The sequence below is a fragment of the Triticum urartu genome, chromosome 3A (genome assembly GCF_056163025.1).
Source record: "Triticum urartu cultivar PI428250 chromosome 3A, HENAU_Tu73, whole genome shotgun sequence".
In the NCBI taxonomy this organism is placed as follows: domain Eukaryota; kingdom Viridiplantae; phylum Streptophyta; class Magnoliopsida; order Poales; family Poaceae; genus Triticum; species Triticum urartu.
In genome coordinates this window covers 210136744-210154631 of record NC_141875.1, presented here as the reverse complement: position 1 = coordinate 210154631, position 17888 = coordinate 210136744, and positions in this window count along the sequence as shown.

Below are 17888 nucleotides of genomic sequence, written 5' to 3'. Positions count from 1 at the left end.
TCAAACAATTTTTTTCTTTTTTCACGGATACGCAAAGCTTGCGTATCTTTTCATTGATAGAAGAAGAGAAAATTAGTACAATAGAGGGTACAATACACTATACATGGCATGAATGCAAGAAGGCATGATCATGGAACCCAGAGCATAGAGAGAGGGATGCCCAGCCCGAACTGAGAAAGACACAACAAAACCCACCAAGCCAAATGAAGGAAATATGCCCTAGAGGCAATAATAAAGTTGTTATATATTTCCTTATATCATGATAAATGTTTATTATTCATGCTAGAATTGTATTAACCGGAAACTTGATACATGTGTGGATACATAGACAAAACACTGTGTCCCTAGTAAGCCTCTACTAGACTAGCTCGTTAATCAAAGATGGTTAAGTTTCCTAACCATAGACACGTGTTGTCATTTGATGAACAGGATCACATCATTAGGAGATTATGCAACACCCATCCGTTAGATTAGCATATTGATTGTTCAATTTTATTGCTATTGCTTTCTTCATGTCAAATACATATTCCTTCGACTATGAGATTATGCAACTCCTGGATACCGGAGGAATACCTTGTGTGCTATCAAACGTCACACCGTAACTGCGTTATTATAAAGATACTCTACAGCTATTCCGAAGGTGTTTGTTGGGTTGGCATAAATCGAGATTAGGATTTGACACTCTGAGTATCGGAGAGGTATCTCTGGGCCCTCTCGGTAATGCACATCATAAGAAGCCTTGCAAGCAAAGTGACTAATGAGTTAGTTACAAGATGATGTATTACGGAACGAGTAAAGAGACTTGCCGGTAATGATATTGAACTAGGTATGTGGATACCGACGATCGAATCTCGGCAAGTAACATACCGATGGACAAAGGGAATAATGTATGTTGTCATAACGGTTCGACCGATAAAGATCTTCGTAGAATATGTAGGAGCCAATATAAGCATCCAGGTTCCGCTATTGGTTATTGACCGGAGAGGTGTCTCGGTCATGTCTACATAGTTCTCGAACCCGTAGGGTCCGCACGCTTAACGTCCGATGACGATTTAGTATTATATGAGTTATGTGATTTGGTGACTGAATGTTGTTCGGAGTCCTAGATGAGATCACGGACATGACGAGGAGTCTCGAAATGGTCAAGAGGTAAAGATTGATATATAGGACGATGGTATTCAGACACCGGAAGTGTTCCGGAGGGTACCGGGTACATATAGGGTCACCCGAAGGGGTTCCGGGCACCCCCGGCAAAGATATGGGCTTAATGGGCCAAGGGAGGGACATGCCAGCCCACAAGGAGCTAGTACGTGAAGGAAATATTCCCTAGAGGCAATAATAAAGTTGTTATTTTATATTTCCTTATATCATGATAAATGTTTACTATTCATGCTAGAATTGTATTAACCGGAAACTTGATACATGTGTGGATACATAGACAAAACACCATGTCCCTAGTAAGCCCCTACTAGACTAGCTCGTTAATCAAAGATGGTTAAGTTTCCTAACCAGAGACATGTGTTGTCATTTGATGAACGGGATCACATCATTAGGAGAATGATGTGATGGACAAGACCCATCCGTTAGCTTCGCATATTGATTGTTCAGTTTTATTGCTATTGCTTTCTTCATGTCATTTACATATTCCTTTGACTATGAGATTATGCAACTCCCGGACACCGGAGGAATGCCTTGTGTTCTATCAAACGTCACAACGTAACTGGGTGATTACAAAGATGCTCTACAGGTATCTTGGAAGGTGTTTTTTGGGTTGGCATAGATCGAGATTAGGATTTTTCACTCCGAGTATCAGAGAGGTATCTCTGGGCCGTCTCAGTAATGCACATCATAAGAAGCCTTGCAAGCAACGTGACTAATGAGTTACTTGCGGGATGATGTATTATGGAACGAGTAAAGAGACTTTCCGGTAACGAGATTGAACTAGGTATGAAGATACCGACGATCGAATCTCGGGCAAGTAACATATCGATGACAAAGGGAATAACATATGTTGTCATAACGGTTCGAATGATAAAGATCTTCATAGAATATGTTGGAGCCAATATGAGCATCCTGGTTCCTCTATTGTTTATTGACCGGAGAGGTGTCTCGGTCATGTCTACATAGTTCTCGAATCCGTAGGGTCCGCACGCTAAACGTTCGATGAAGATTTTGTATTATATGAGTTATGTGATATGGTGACCGAATGTTGTTCAGAGTACCGGATGAGATCACGGACATGATGAGGAGTCTCTAAATGATCGAGAGGTAAAGATTGATATATAGGACGATAGTATTCGGACACCGGAAGTGTTCCGGAGGGTTTCAGGTACATATCGGGTCAGCGGAAGGGGTTTCGAGCGCTGATGACCCACAAGTATAGGGGATCGCAATAGCTTTTGAGGGTAAATTATTCAACCCAAATTTATTGATTCGACACAAGGGGAGCCAAAGAATATTCTCAAGTATTAGCAGCTAAGTTGTCAATTCAACCACACCTGGAAACTTAGTATCTGCAGCAAATTGTTTAGTAGCAAAGTAATCTGATAGTGACGGTAACGGTAACAAAAGAGTAACGAAAGCAAAGTAATGTTTTTGGTATTTTGTAGTGATTGTAACAATAGGAACGGGAAAGTAAATAAGCATAAACCAGTATATGGAAAGCTCATAGGCATCGGATCAATGATGGATAATTATGGCGTATGCGGTTCATCATGTAACAGTCATAACATAGGGTGACACAGAACTAGCTCCAATTCATCAATGTAATGTAGGCATGCATTCCGAATATAGTCATACGTGCTTATGGAAAAGAACTTGCATGGCATCTTTTGTCCTACCCTCCCGTGGTAGCGGGGTCCTAATGGAAACTAAGGGATATTAAGGCCTCCTTTTAATAGAGAACCGGAACAAAGCATTAGCACATAGTGAATACATGAACTCCTCAAACTACGGTCATCACCGGTAAGTATCCCGATTATTGTCACTTCGGGGTTAACGGATCATAACACATAATAGGTGACTATAGACTTGCAAGATAGGATCAAGAACTCTCATATATTGATGAAAACATAATAGGTTCAGATCTGAAATCATGGCACTCGGGCCCTAGTGACAAGCATTAAGCATAGCAAAGTCATAGCAACATCAATCTCAGAACATAGTGGATACTAGGGATCAAACCCTAACAAAACTAACTCGATTACATGATAAATCTCATCCAACCCATCACCGTCCAGCAAGCCTCGATGGAATTACTCACGCATAACAGTGAGCATCATGAAATTGGTGATGGAGGATGGTTGATGATGACGACGGCGATGAATCCCCCTCTCCGGAGCCCCGACCGGACTCTAGATCAGCCCTCCCGAGAGGTTTTAGGGCTTGGCGGCGGCTCCATATCGTAAAACGCGATAAAATCTTCTCTCCTATTTTTTTCTCCCCGAAAGCAGTTATATAGAGTTGGAGTTGGAGTCGGGAGGTCTCCAGGGGGCCCACGAGGTAGGGGGGCGCGCCCCCCACCCTCGTGGAAAGGGTGTGGGGCCCCTGGTCTTCATCTTTGGCGTGAATTTTTTATTATTTATTGTAAGACATTCCGTGGAGTTTCAGGTCATTCCGAGAACTTTTGTTTTCTGCACATAAAACAACATCATGGCAATTCTGCTGAAAACAGCATCAGTCCGGGTTAGTTCCAATCAAATCATACAAGTTAGAGTCCAAAACAAGGGCAAAAGTGTTTGGAAAAGTAGATACGACGGAGACGTATCAACTCCCCCAAGCTTAAACCTTTGCTTGTCCTCAAGCAATTCAGTTGACAAACTGAAAGTGATAAATAAAGACTTTTACAAACACTGTTTGCTCTTGTTGTTGTAAATATGTAAAGCCAGCATTCATGTTTTCAACAAAGATTATGAACTAACCATATTCACAATAACGCTTAGGTCTCATGTTTACTCATATCAATGGCATAATCAACTAGAGAGCAATAATAATAAATCTCGGATGACAAGACTTTCTCAAAACAATCATAATATGATATAACAAGATGGTATCTCGCTAGCCCTTTCTGAGACCGCAAAACATAAATGCAGAGCACCTTTAAAGATCAAGGACTGACTAGACATTGTAATTCATGGTAAAAGAGATCCAGTCAAGTCATACTCAATGTTAACTAACAGTAATGAATGCAAATGGCAGCGGTGCTCTCCAACTGGTGCTTTTTAATAAGAGGATGATGACTCAACATAAAAGTAAATAGATAGGCCCTTCGTAGAGGGAAGCAGGGATTTGTAGATGTGCCAGAGCTCGGTTTTGAAATAGAGGTGAATAATATTTTGAGCGGTATGCTTTCATTGTCAACATAAAAACCAAGAGATGGCGATATCTTCCATGCTACACACATTATAGGCGGTTCCCAAACAGAATTGTAAAGTTTATACTCCCCCTCCACCAACAAACATCAATCCATTGCTTGCTCGAAACAACGAGTGCCTCCAACATACATCAGGTCCCAGGGGGAGTTTTGTTTTGCAATTATTTTTGATTTAGTTTGCATAAAGCATGGGACTGGGCATCCAGGTGACCAGCCATTTTCTCGTGAGTGAGGAGCGGAGTCCACTCCTCTTGAGAATAACCCGCCTAGCATGAAAGATACAGACAGCCCTAGTTGATACATGAGCTATTCGACCATACAAAACAGGATGATTATTTGAAGGTTTAGAGTTTGGCACATACAAATTTACTTGGAACGGCAGGTAGATACCGCATATAGGAAGGTATAGTGGACTCATCTGGAATAACTTTGGGGTTTAAGGGATTGGATGCACAAGCAGTTCCGCTTTGTACAGGTGAAGGCTAGCAAAAGACTGGGAAGCGACCAACTAGAGAGCGACAATAGCCATGTACATGCATTAAAATTAATAAACATTGGATGCAAGCATGAGTAGGATATAATCAACCATGAACATAAATATCGTGAAGGCTATGTTGATTTGTTTCAACTACATGCGTGAACATGTGCCAAGTCAAGTCACTTAAATCATTCAAAGGAGGATACCACCCCATCATACCACATCATAACCATCTCAATAGCATGTTGGCACGCAAGGTAAACCATTATAACTCATAGCTAATCAAGCATGGCACAAGCAACTATGATCTTTAATTGTCATTGCAAACATGTTTATTCATAACAAGCTGAATCAAGAACAATGAACTCATCATATTTACAAAAACAAAAGAGGTCGAGTTCGTACCAGTTTTTCTCATCTCAGTCAGTCCATCATATATCATCATAATTGCCTTTCACTTGCACGACCGAACGATGTGAATAATAATAAGAGTGCACGTGCATTGGACTAAGATGGAATCTGCGAGCATTCAATAAACAGGAGAAGACAAAGCAATGTGGGCTCTTTTGTCAGATAAACAATAATGCATATAAGAGCCACTTCAACAATTTAATTATGGTCTTCTCCTATCGACCCCCAAAGAAATAAAAGAAATAAAACTATTTACACGGGAAAGCTCCCAACAAGCAAAAGAAGAACGGGAAATATTTTTGGGTTTTCTTTTTAATGACTAGTACAAGCATGGAAAGTAAATTAATTAAAAGCTACAACTAAATTTTTTGGTTTTTCTTAAGGTTTATCAAACACACAAGAAGAAAGGATAAAAGGAAATAAACTAGCATGGATGATACAATGAAAAAGTATGAGCACCGACATCTAGCAATGAGTGTGTGTGAACATAAATGTAATGTCAGTGCGAAATACGTACTCCCCCAAGCTTAGGATTTTGGCCTAAGTTGGTCTATGGCCACGGCTGGCCTGGCTAATATCCATAATAATAGTTGGGGTCGTACTGCGATGAGGAAGAAGAAGGCTCCGATTGCCACTGGCTGGCAATCATCTCCGGATCCCACTGATAGTTAGACTGTCATGAAGGATCAAATTGTGGTTCCGGTTCTGGCTCCTCGGCTGGTGCAGGGTTCCGGTAGGCGTGGATAGCCATCAACGGAACAAGGTACGTGCCTACAGTCAAATCAAACAAAGAAGGAGCAGGCAAGGTAATAGTCTCAGGATGATGTTTATTAAAGAACAATTGATATTTAAGCTCTCCTGCCCTATTCTTAATAATAAAATCATGTGCCACCATACTTTTATAATCTAGATAAACACGAGGCAACACTTTTTCTTCCTTCTCAGCATGCCTAATAGGTATGTTAAAATGTGCAGCTAGGCGTGTAGCATAGATGCCTCCAAAGATGGGGCCCTTTATACGGTTCAGACTTAACCGTTTAACAATAATACCGCCCATACTAAAAATGTTATCACTATATAAACCTTGGAGCAAAATAATAATATCAGGGATACTAAGGTTTCCACAGTTTCCGCGACCAATTAAGCAACGACTAGCAAATAATGCAAAGTAACGTAAGACAAGAAAATGTATGCTAGTGATTCGTGCATCGAAAACCTTCCTAGTTTCCCCTATAGTGATAGTATCAATAAATCCCTCCACATCATCCCGATGCGGTTCTTCTGTCTTGCCCTCAAAAGGGACTAAACAAATCCGACAAAATCATAAAATGACATCTCCTTATGCTCATCATATAAATGAAACTCCACCGTAGGTGGTGAGTTCCTAGAATGACAATGAAAGTTTTGCACAAAGGTATTTGTGAGTAGGAGATACTGATCGCATTGGTCATGGAGGAAAACAGTGATGCCTGCATTATGAGCCAATTCATGAAAATCTTCATAAATCCCGGCTGCTCTCAAGATATCCTCGGAAGGCCATTTACATGCCCGAACCTCCGTGGTGCGCGACAAATTATACTTAGGCTTCGGTGCCTTTTCCTTCGAGCTTTGGCTCGATGAGCCCCTCAATAATCTCCTCATCATTTTCTGAAAAATTCTGAAATTTTTAGTAACTTCAAAATAAAAGTAAACCAAACTCACTAATATTGATAGCAACCACTCCTACAAGTGCCTAGGGCCTGTATCGTGCATCAAAACTACTTTTGACCATATAAATTTGACATGCAAACTCAAGAACAGGGTCACCTAAGCAGCAAAAATTTGCAATGAATAAAGCACTAGAACAAAAACTAATTGGACCAATGGAGGAGTCACATACCAAGGATCAATCTCCACAAGAAGTTTTGTGAGAGGTGCTTTGAGCAAGGAGATCGAAAATTACAGCAAAGAGGGCTGGAACTCGTGCTTGAGTTGGTTTTTCGTGTTTGTGGAAGGAAGAAGAAGAGGATGGGTGCAGGAATAAGTGGAGAAGGGCCACCGTGGGCCCACGAGGCAGGGGGCGTGCCCAAGGGGGGTGGGCGCGCCCTCCACCCTCGTGGCAAGGTGGTTGGCCCCCCTGGTGTGTTCTTTGTTCCATAAATCCTCAAATATTCTAGAAAAAATCATATTTAATTTTCAGGGCATTTGGAGAACTTTTATTTTCAAGGTATTTTTATATTGCACGGATAATCAGATAACAGACAGAAAATTATTTATTTTTACTTTATTTCAACTAAATAACAGAAAGTATAGAGAGGGTACAGAAGGTTGTGCTTCTAGTTTCATCCATCTCATGCTCATCAAAAGGAATCCACTAACAAGGTTGATCAAGTCTTGTTAACGAACTCATTCCAAATAACATGGAACTGGAGAAATTTCGAATAACACTATGTTACCTCAACGGGGATATGGACATCCCCAATAATAAGAATATCATATTTCTTCTTGACAGTAGGAAGATGAAATTCAAAACCTCCAAATATAATCGATGGCATTTTTCCAGTAGAATTGATACTATGAACTTGAGGTTGTTTCCTCGGAAAGTGTACCGTATGCTCATTACCATTAACATGAAAAGTGACATTGCCTTTGTTGCAACCAATAACAGCCCCTGCAATATTAAGAAAAGGTCTTCCAAGAATAATAGACATACTATCGTCCTTGGGAATATCAAGAATAACAAAGTCAGTTAAAATAGTAACGTTTGCAACCACAACAGGCACATCCTCACAAATGCCGACAGGTATAGCAGTTGATTTATCGGCCATTTGCAAAGATATTTCAGTAGGTGTCAACTTATTCAAGTCAAGTCTATGATATAAAGAGAGAGGCATAACACTAACACCGGCTCCAAGATCACATAAAGCAGTTTTAACATAGTTTCTTTTAATGGAGCATGGTATAGTAGGTACTCCTAGATCTCCAAGTTTCTTAGGTATTCCATCCTTAAAAGTATAATTAGCAAGCATGGTGGAAATTTCAGCTTCTGGTATCTTTCTTTTATTTGTAACAATATCTTTCATGTACTTAGCATAAGGATTCATTTTGAGCATATCAGTCAATCGCATACGCAAAAAGATAGGTCTAATCATATCAGCAAAGCGCTCAAAATCCTCATCATCCTTTTTCTTGGATGGTTTGGGAGGAAAAGGCATGGGTTTCTGAACCCAAGGTTCTCTTTCTTTACCATGTTTCCTAGCAACAAAGTCTTTCCTATCATAACGTTGATTCTTTGATTGTGGGTTATCAAGATCAACAACAGGTTCAATTTCTACATCATTATCATTACTAGGTTGAGCATCATTATGAACATTATTATTGACATTATCACTAGTTTCAGTTTCATTACCAGGTTGTGTTTCAGCATCAGAAATAAAAATATCCTTTGGATTATCAGGTGGTTCAGCAATAGGTTCACTAGAAGTTTGCACAGTTCTATCATTTTTCTTTTTCTTCCTTTTAGAAGAACTAGGTGCATCAATTTTATTTATCTGAGAATCTTGCTCAATTCTCTTAGGGTGGCCTTCAGGATACAAAGGTTCCTGAGTCATTCTACCAGTTCTAGTAGCCACTTTAACAGCATAATCATTTTTCTTACTATTCATCTCATTGAGCAATTCCTTTTGAGCTTTAAGTACTTGTTCTACTTGAGTGGTAACCATAGAAGCATGTTTGCTAACAAGTCTGAGTTCACCTCTAATATTAGCCATATAATCACCCAGGTATTTAATCATATCAGCATCTTGTTTTAATTGTCTACCAAAATAAGCATTGAAGTCTTCTTGCTTAAACATAAAATTATCAAACTCATCCAAGCATTGACTAGCAATTTTAGCAGGAGGGATTTCAGCTTTATCATATCTATAGAGAGAATTTACCTTTACTACCTGTGTCGGGTTATCAGGTCTGGAGGTTCTTCAATAAATAAAGGATTAAGATCATATGTTTCTTCAATAGGCGGTAAATTAAGACCATGTATTTCTTCAATAGGAGGTAAATTCTTAACATCTTCAGCTTTAATACCTTTTTCTTTCATAGATTTCTTTGCCTCTTGCATATCTTCAGGACTGAGAAATAGAACACCTCTCTTCTTCGGAGTTGGTTTAGGAATAGGATCATTAATTGGAGCAGGAGCTGGCTCAGGAGGTTCCCAATTATTTTCATTTGTCAACATATTATTCAATAAGATTTTAGCTTCATCCGATGTTCTTTCCCTGAACAGAGAACCAACACAACTATCCAGGTAATCTCTGGAAGCATCGGTTAGTCCATTGTAAAAGATATCAAGTATTTCATTTTTATTAACAGGATGATCAGGCAAAGCATTAAGTAAATTGTGAAGCCTCCCCCAAGCTTGTGGGAGACTCTCTTCTTTAATTTGCACAAAATTGTATATTTCCTTTAAAGCAGCTTGTTTCTTATGAGCAGGGAAATATTTAGCAGAGAAGTAATAGATCATATCCTGGGGACTACGCACACAACCAGAATCAAGAGAATTAAACCATATTTTAGCATCACCCTTCAATGAGAACGGAAATATTTGAAGGATATAAAAGTAGCGAGATCTCTCATCATTAGTGAACATGGTGGCTATATCATTTAATTTAGTAAGATGTGCCACAACAGTTTCAGATTCATAGCCATGAAAAGGATCAGATTCAACTAAAGTAATTATATCAGGATCAACAGAGAATTCATAATCCTTATCAGTAACACAGATAGGTGAAGTAGCAAAAGCAGGGTCAGGTTTCATCCTAGCATTTAGAGATTGCTTATTCCATTTAGCTAATAACCTTTTGAGTTCATATCTATATTTGCAAGCTAAAATACCTAAAGAAGCTTATTGATCAAATAAATAACCCTCAGGAATAACACGTGATTCTTCATCATCACTTTCATCATCATAATCAGATTCAATATTTTCAATCTCTCTAGCCCTAGCAAGTCGTTCCTTGAGAAAATCACCAAGTGGCACAGTAGTATCAAGCATAGAAGTAGTTTCATCATAAGTATCATGTATAGCAGAAGTAGCATCATCAATAACATGCGACATATCAGAACGAATAGCAGAAGCAGGTTTAGGTATCACAAGCTTACTCATAACAGAAGGTGAATCAAGTGCAGAGCTAGATGGCAGTTCCTTACCTCCCCTCGTAGTTGAGGGATAAATTGTTGTCTTAACGTCTTTCAAATTCTTCATAGTGTCTAGCAGATATAAATCCCAAGTGACTCAAAGAATAGAGCTATGCTCCCCGGCAACGGCGCCAGAAATTATTCTTGATGACCCACAAGTATAGGGGATCGCAACAGCTTTCAAGGGTAAAGTATTCAACCCAAATTTATTGATTCAACACAAGGGGAGCCAAAGAATATTCTCAAGTATTAGCAGCTGAGTTTTCAATTCAACCACACGTGGAAACTTAGTACCTGCAGCAAAGTGTTTAGTAGCAAAGTAATATGATAGTGATGGTAATGGTAACAAAAGTGTAACGAAAGCAAAGTAATGTTTTTGGTATTTTGTAGTGATTGTAACAATAGCAACGGGAAAGTAAATAAGCGTAAACCAGTATATGGAAAGCTCGTAGGCATCAGATCAATGATGGATAATTATGCCGGATGCGGTTCATCATGTAACAGTCATAACATAGGGTGACACAGAACTAGCTCCAATTCATCAATGTAATGTAGGCATGTATTCCGAATATAGTCATACGTGCTTATGAAAAAGAACTTGCATGACATCTTTTGTCCTACCCTCCCGTGGCAGTGGGGTCCTAATGGAAACTAAGGGATATTAAGGCCTCGTTTTAATAGAGAACCGAAACAAAGCATTAGCACATAGTGAATACATGAACTCCTCAAACTACGGTCATCACCGGTAAGTATCCCGATTATTGTCACTTCGGGGTTAACGGATCATAACACATAATAGGTGACTATAGACTTGCAAGATAGGATCAAGAACTCTCATATATTGATGAAAAAATAATAGGTTCAGATCTGAAATCATGGCACTCGGGCCCTAGTGACAAGCATTAAGCATAGCAAAGTCATAGCAACATCAATCTCAGAACATAGTGGATACTAGGGATCAAACCCTAACAAAACTAACTCGATTACATGATAAATCTCATCCAACCCATCACCGTCCATCAAGCCTAGGATGGAATTACTCACGCACGGCGGTGAGCATTATGAAATTAGCGATGGAGGATGGTTGATGATGACGATGGCGACGAATCCCCCTCTCCGGAGCCCCGATCGGACTCCAGATCAGCCCTCCCGAGAGGTTTTAGGGCTTGGCGGCGGCTCCGTATCGTAAAACGCGATGAAATCTTCTCTCCTATTTTTTTCTCCCCGAAAGCAGTTATATAGAGTTGGAGTTGGAGTCGGGAGGTCTCCAGGGGGCCCACGAGGTAGGGGGCGCGCCCTAGGGGGGTGGCGCCCCCACCCTCGTGGAAAGGGTGTGGGCCCCCTGGTCTTCATATTTGGCGAGGATTTTTTATTATTTATTGTAAGACATTCCGTGGAGTTTCAGGTCATTCCGAAAACTTTTGTTTTCTGCACATAAAACAACATCATGGCAATTCTGCTGAAAACAGCGTCAGTCCGGGTTAGTTCCATTCAAATCATACAAGTTAGAGTCCAAAACAAGGGCAAAATTGTTTGGAAAAGTAGATACGACAGAGACGTATCAGGTCCCAACGGCAAAGATATGAGCCTAATGGGCCAAGAGGGGAAACACAGTGGCAAGGAGGGGCTGATGTGCCCCCCAAATGGGCCGAACCAGAAGGGGAAGGAAAGAGGGGAAGAGAGAAGGAAGGGGAAGGATTCAGCCTCCCCCTTCGTTCCCTCCTCCCTCCTCCTTCCTTCCCCCTACGAAAAATATGGTAAGGGGGGCGAATTGGACAAGGCCCCCAAGTAGGATTCCTCCTACTTGAGGCGCCCCCTTGGCTGCTCCCTCTCCCTCCCACCTATATATATGAGGGGGGAGGCGCCTAGAATACACAACAGCAACTATTAGCCATGTGCGGCACCTCCCTCCACAGGTTACACTCTCGGTCATATTCTTGTAGTGCTTAGGTGAAGCCCTGCACGGATCACTTCACCATCACCATCACCATGCCGTCGTGCTGACGGAACTCATCTACTTCCTAGAAACTTTCCTGGATCAAGAGTTCGAGGGACGTCATCGAGCTGAGCGTGTGCAGAACTCAGAGGTGTCGTACGTTCGGTGCTTGATCGGTCAGAACGAGAAGAATTTTGACTACATCAACCGCGTTGTCAAACGCTTCCGCTTTCGGTCTACGAGGGTACATAGACACATTCTCCCCTCTCGTTGCTATGCATCTCCTAGATAGATCTTGCGTGAGCGTGGGATTTTTTTTGAAATTGCATGCTACATTTCCCAACAGTACGCCCCTCCACTAGGCCGGCCAGCCCTAGGGAAAGGAAAGGGGGAGGGCAAGTCCCTCCTCCTTCCCTCCTCAAGGGAGAAAGGAAGGGGGGCACCTCCCCCTTCCTTCCCCTGGAGCCTATACAAGGAAGGAAGGGAGGGTCGAGCCAGGGCAAGAGCCCAAGTGGGATTCGGCCCCATTTGGGGCGCCTCTTGGCCTCTCCCCTCTCCCTCCCACCTATATATATATGAGGAGGGGGCTCCTAGAACACACAACATCAATTGTTAGCCGTGTGCGGCACCCCCTCCACAGTTTACACCCCTGTTCATATTCTCGCTGTGCTTAGGCGAAGCCCTGCGCGGATCACTTCACCATCACCGTCACTGATAACCCACAAGTATAGGGGATCGCAACAGTTTTGGAGGGTAGAGTATTCAACCCAAATTTATTGATTCAACACAAGGGGAGCCAAAGAATATTCTCAAGTATTAGCAGCTGAGTTGTCAATTCAACCACACCTGGAAACTTAATATCTGCAGCAAAGTATTTAGTAGCAAAGTAATATGATAGTAGTGGTAATGGTAGCAAAAGGTAATGGTAGAAAAAGTAATGTTTTTGGTATTTTGTAGTGATTGTAACAATAGCAACGGAAAAGTAAATAAGCGAAGAACAATATATGGGAAGATCGTAGGCAATGGATCGGTGATAGAGAATTATGCCAGATGCGGTTCATCATGTAACAGTCATAACCTAGGGTGACATAGAACTAGCTCCAATTCATCAATGTAATGTAGGCATGTATTCCGAATATACTCATACGTGCTTATGGAAAAGAACTTGCATGGCATCTTTTGTCCTACCCTCCCGTGGCAGCGGGGTCCTAGCGGAAACTAAGGGATATTAAGGCCACCTTTTAATAGAGTACCGGACCAAAGCATTAACACATAGTGTGTAAGTGCATCTAGTGCTCCTTAGTGATTTCGGTGTATTGAAGACTTATAGGTTAAGGGACTAATGCGTTTGTGAGTATACACAGGTCTATAAGTCTATGAGGAGTTTGATATTTACAAAGAAAGTCGACCCCTAAAAATGAAGTTCTTCGACTGAAGACTTTGGATTTCTGAAGACTTTGAAAGTGAAGAAATTGGTGTGACCTTGAAGACTTGGTATTCATTCGAGGAACATGAAGCATGAAGACTTTTGTTTTTGTAGTTTCATTTTCTCTTTCTTGAGTCATAGGAAACACCGTACTGTTAAAGGGGGTCGAGGAAATACTAAGGAAAAATTTCCATGTGATTCTCAACTCAAAATCCTACACCTACCAATCCCTTTGAGTGAAGCCATTGGAAATCTCATACAGTCCAGTCATATTCTTCAGTGACAGAGACGATGTTCTTCTGGTCTCTGAGGAATTTGTTTCTGACTGAGGAGTTAGGAATTCGCCCATGCGGATTGCCTACACAGTGAGGAACATGATAGCCCTGTGGATTTTGCTACTCAAAATTCCGACCGTTGCTGTGCTATGCGCCAGCTGTCCCAAAATATCCATCCACCTAACGGTCATATCATTGAAGGGCATTTATGTCTTATCATGTCGGGCTGCTCCCTAGGCTATAAATAGCCGCCCCCTACAACCACCAGCTGGTTGGCTGCTCCGAGAGAAACTGACACTTGTCATTTGAGAGCAACCCATCCTCCGAGGACTTTGAGCAAAAATCATCAAGTGAGGAAAAACCCAAACCCAAACACCTACAGACCCCAAGTGATTGAGCATCACTGAAGAGATTGATCCTGCGTGGATCCGACGCTTGTTACCTTTGAAGACCGTGCTTCTTCCAGACAGTTAGGCGTCATGATCTAGAGAATCCAAGAGGAATTGTGGATCGTCGAGTGACCAAGTTTGTGAAGGTTCGGAAGTCACCTGAAGACTTACCACGAGTGATTGGACGAGGTCTGTGTGACCTTAGTTCAAGGAGAATACGGTGAGGACTTGGTGTCCCGAGCTGCGTGTTCAGGACTGGGTGTCCGGGACTGGGTGTCCTTGAGTTTAAATACTCAGCCGCTCCAACCAGACGTACAACTGAGACAGCAGTTGGAACTGGTCTACCAAATCATTGTTTTCACCAAGCCTACTGGTTCTATTTCCTCAACTCTTTCATTTCCTCACAACTGTGTTGTGTGTTTATTCATATATGTGCTTGAAGACTTTGACTGAAGACTTTCTCAATTTCCTCAGTTCAATTTCTTCAGTCTGTTTGTCTTCATCCTGTGTTATCCTATGCTTACGCTTCCTGTACTCTGTTCCTGTCTTCATTTCATCATGATGACTATGCTTGTATTCTATTATGTTTACTTTTGAGTACTTATTCCGCTGCTAGTAGTTCTTCGCTAAGGAATTTCCTCACCGGCAAATTCCTCGGTGAAGAATTTCATAAAAATCGCCTATTCACCCCCCTCTAGTTGATATAACGCACTTTCAATTGGTATCAAAGCAAGGTACTCCCTTGTTTTGTGTGATTTTGGTTTAACCACCTGGAGTTTAGTTATGTTGACCGCAGGTATGAAGAAAGTGACATGCCCCATCTTTGACGGTCACGAGTATCCCAAGTGGAAGGCCATGATGAAGAAGCGCCTCATGGCGATGAACAGCGAGCTGTGGACCGTCACTGAGATTGGTCTGACCGATCTGTGCAAGATGGCGGAAGCAGATGACATTCGCAAGTACACTCTTCTCAACCTCACGACGAAGGACGTCATCTGCTCCTGTCTGTCTCAAAATTAGTTCAGGAATATCATGCATCTCGATCATGCGAAGCTTATCTGGGACCGTCTCTCTGAGGTCTATGAAGGTCATTGAACCTGTCATGATCCTTGGTTTGAGGACTTCAAGGAATCTCTCAAAGCGATGGCATTCGAACCAGAATCATCATCTTCTACATCATGCCTTATGGCAAAAGATGCTAAGGTAACTGAATGCTACCTATCCGAGTCTAGTGATGATGAATCTGGTGATGAATTTGGACCCAGCTATGTCAAACTTGCTTCCCTTGCCACTAAACAACAAAGAGCTTTGGAAAAAGTTCATTACATGCTAAATAAGAGCGACGCTATGTTGGGTGAAGAAATGGATCAGTCAAAAGCTTTGGCTGAAAGTCTTCAGAGACTTCATACTAAGTATGACACCCTTCAAGATCATCATAACACTCTCTTATCTGATCATGAGAAGATTTCTTATGAATTTCTTCAAAGAAAGCAAGACCTTGAGAAGCTAAGAGTGAGTTATGAAGATCTTTAGAAGGAGCGCGATTCATTACTTGCTCAACAAATCAGCGCTTCTCAGGAAGAATTTGTTCCTCCTTGTTTGAAATGCATTGAACGTGAATCTGCTAATTCTTCACCTGAATGTTCAAATGCTGCTAATGTTTCAAATTCTTCACATGCCTCTGCTATCACTAATTCCTCATCTGAGGACATTGCTAGTATCACCAACAATGCAGGGTTGAAGGAATTGTACATGACATGCATGTACAAAAGCAGGGCCGTATCTCTGCATGTGCAACCGGAGCAGCCGCACAGGGCCCCCAAAACTATGGGGCCCCTAATTTTTCTAAGCACGTACTAATAATAAGTGGATCGCAAACTAATGAACCGTGAAATGGAATTGTAAAGAGAAAAATAGCAGTCAACCGTGGAACCACCACCGACCGAGGCCCACAACCAAACCTGTCTCTCTGCATAACGCAAGGAGAACTCCTGAAGCAGATTACTTATCAAGTTCTACAGTGCTCTTCTCTATCTTCCTTGAGACCTCAGTGCTCAGTGGCAAATCAAACCCCTGAATTAATTCCCTGGAAATTAACTTTACATCATTCTTTCTCGAGTTCGTGCACCCTCTGGTATCCTAATAGCTCAAAGTTTTTTCTTTTGGTGTTCTGTAATCCTTTGAAATACTGTACTACTACCACATTGCTAAAAAATCTATACTACTACCACAAATATACAGTGATTAATAAAAATATTTTTATTGGCTTTATTATACAATGGGGCCTAAATTGTGATCTTGCTCCGGGGCCTAGATTTCCGGGATACGGCCCTGTACAAAAGCCTAAAAGGGCATCAGACTCTTTGTGATGTGCTTAAAAAGCAGATCCTCAACAGGAACCCTAGGAAAGAGGGTATTGCCTTTGAGAGGAAACTCAATGTCGATGGTACATATTGGAAGCCTGAGCAGTACCCCAAAACTACATGGGTTGCTGCAAAGGGACCTCCAGTTGATCCATCTAACTTATCTGGATTTGCATGTGAATCTCCTCGTTTTGATGATGAGTCATTTGACTCCAACTATAAATTGTTCAAAAATTAGAATGGTGAAATATTTGCTAGATATGTTGGCACTAACTGCAGGAACGGTCCCCCTATGAAGAAAATCTGGGTTCCCAAAAGATGCCTTGAAAATCTTCAGGTGAATGTCATCATGACACCACCTGTGAAGAATAGGAACCCCAGATCAAATTCTTCATATGGACCAAATACTTCATATGGATCCAAGTCCTCATACGGACCAAACTCCTCACATGGATCATATTCCTCAAAAGGATCAAAGTCCTCATATGAACATCATCGTGCTAACCCGTCTGTTTCGCAGGGAAGATCTAAGGATTATGGATATGTGCATTATTCTTCAAATCATTATGTCCATAAGTCCCCGAAGAATTTATCTGCTTACTCTTATGCTTACTCTAACCCCTCTTATGTGAAACGAAATGGACTGGCATCTATGCCACCTTTCTCTTATGGAGCTCACAGAATGATGAACTCTTAGCCACCCCTTCAGATGTGGGTGGTGAAGAAAAAGAACTAATCTCTTCTGCAGGGTCAGGTCTCCAGACGTACGTAATCGTCTGAAGAATTTGCTGGAGACCTGAGTATGTCTGATAGGACGCAGGCTAATCATGAAGAAATGAACTTTCATTTCTCACGTCCTCATACTGTCTTTTGCTTGATGAAATTGATCTGATGAATTGATGTGATATTCTTCACTGATGAAGTATATGAGTTTGTAAGCTGCACTAATTCATCTGCAGGATGATCAACCCAAAGCCACTGAGTGGGTCCTCGATAGTGGATGTACAAATCACATGACTGGTGACAAGTATCTATTGATGGATGCTCCATTATCTCCGTCGCATAT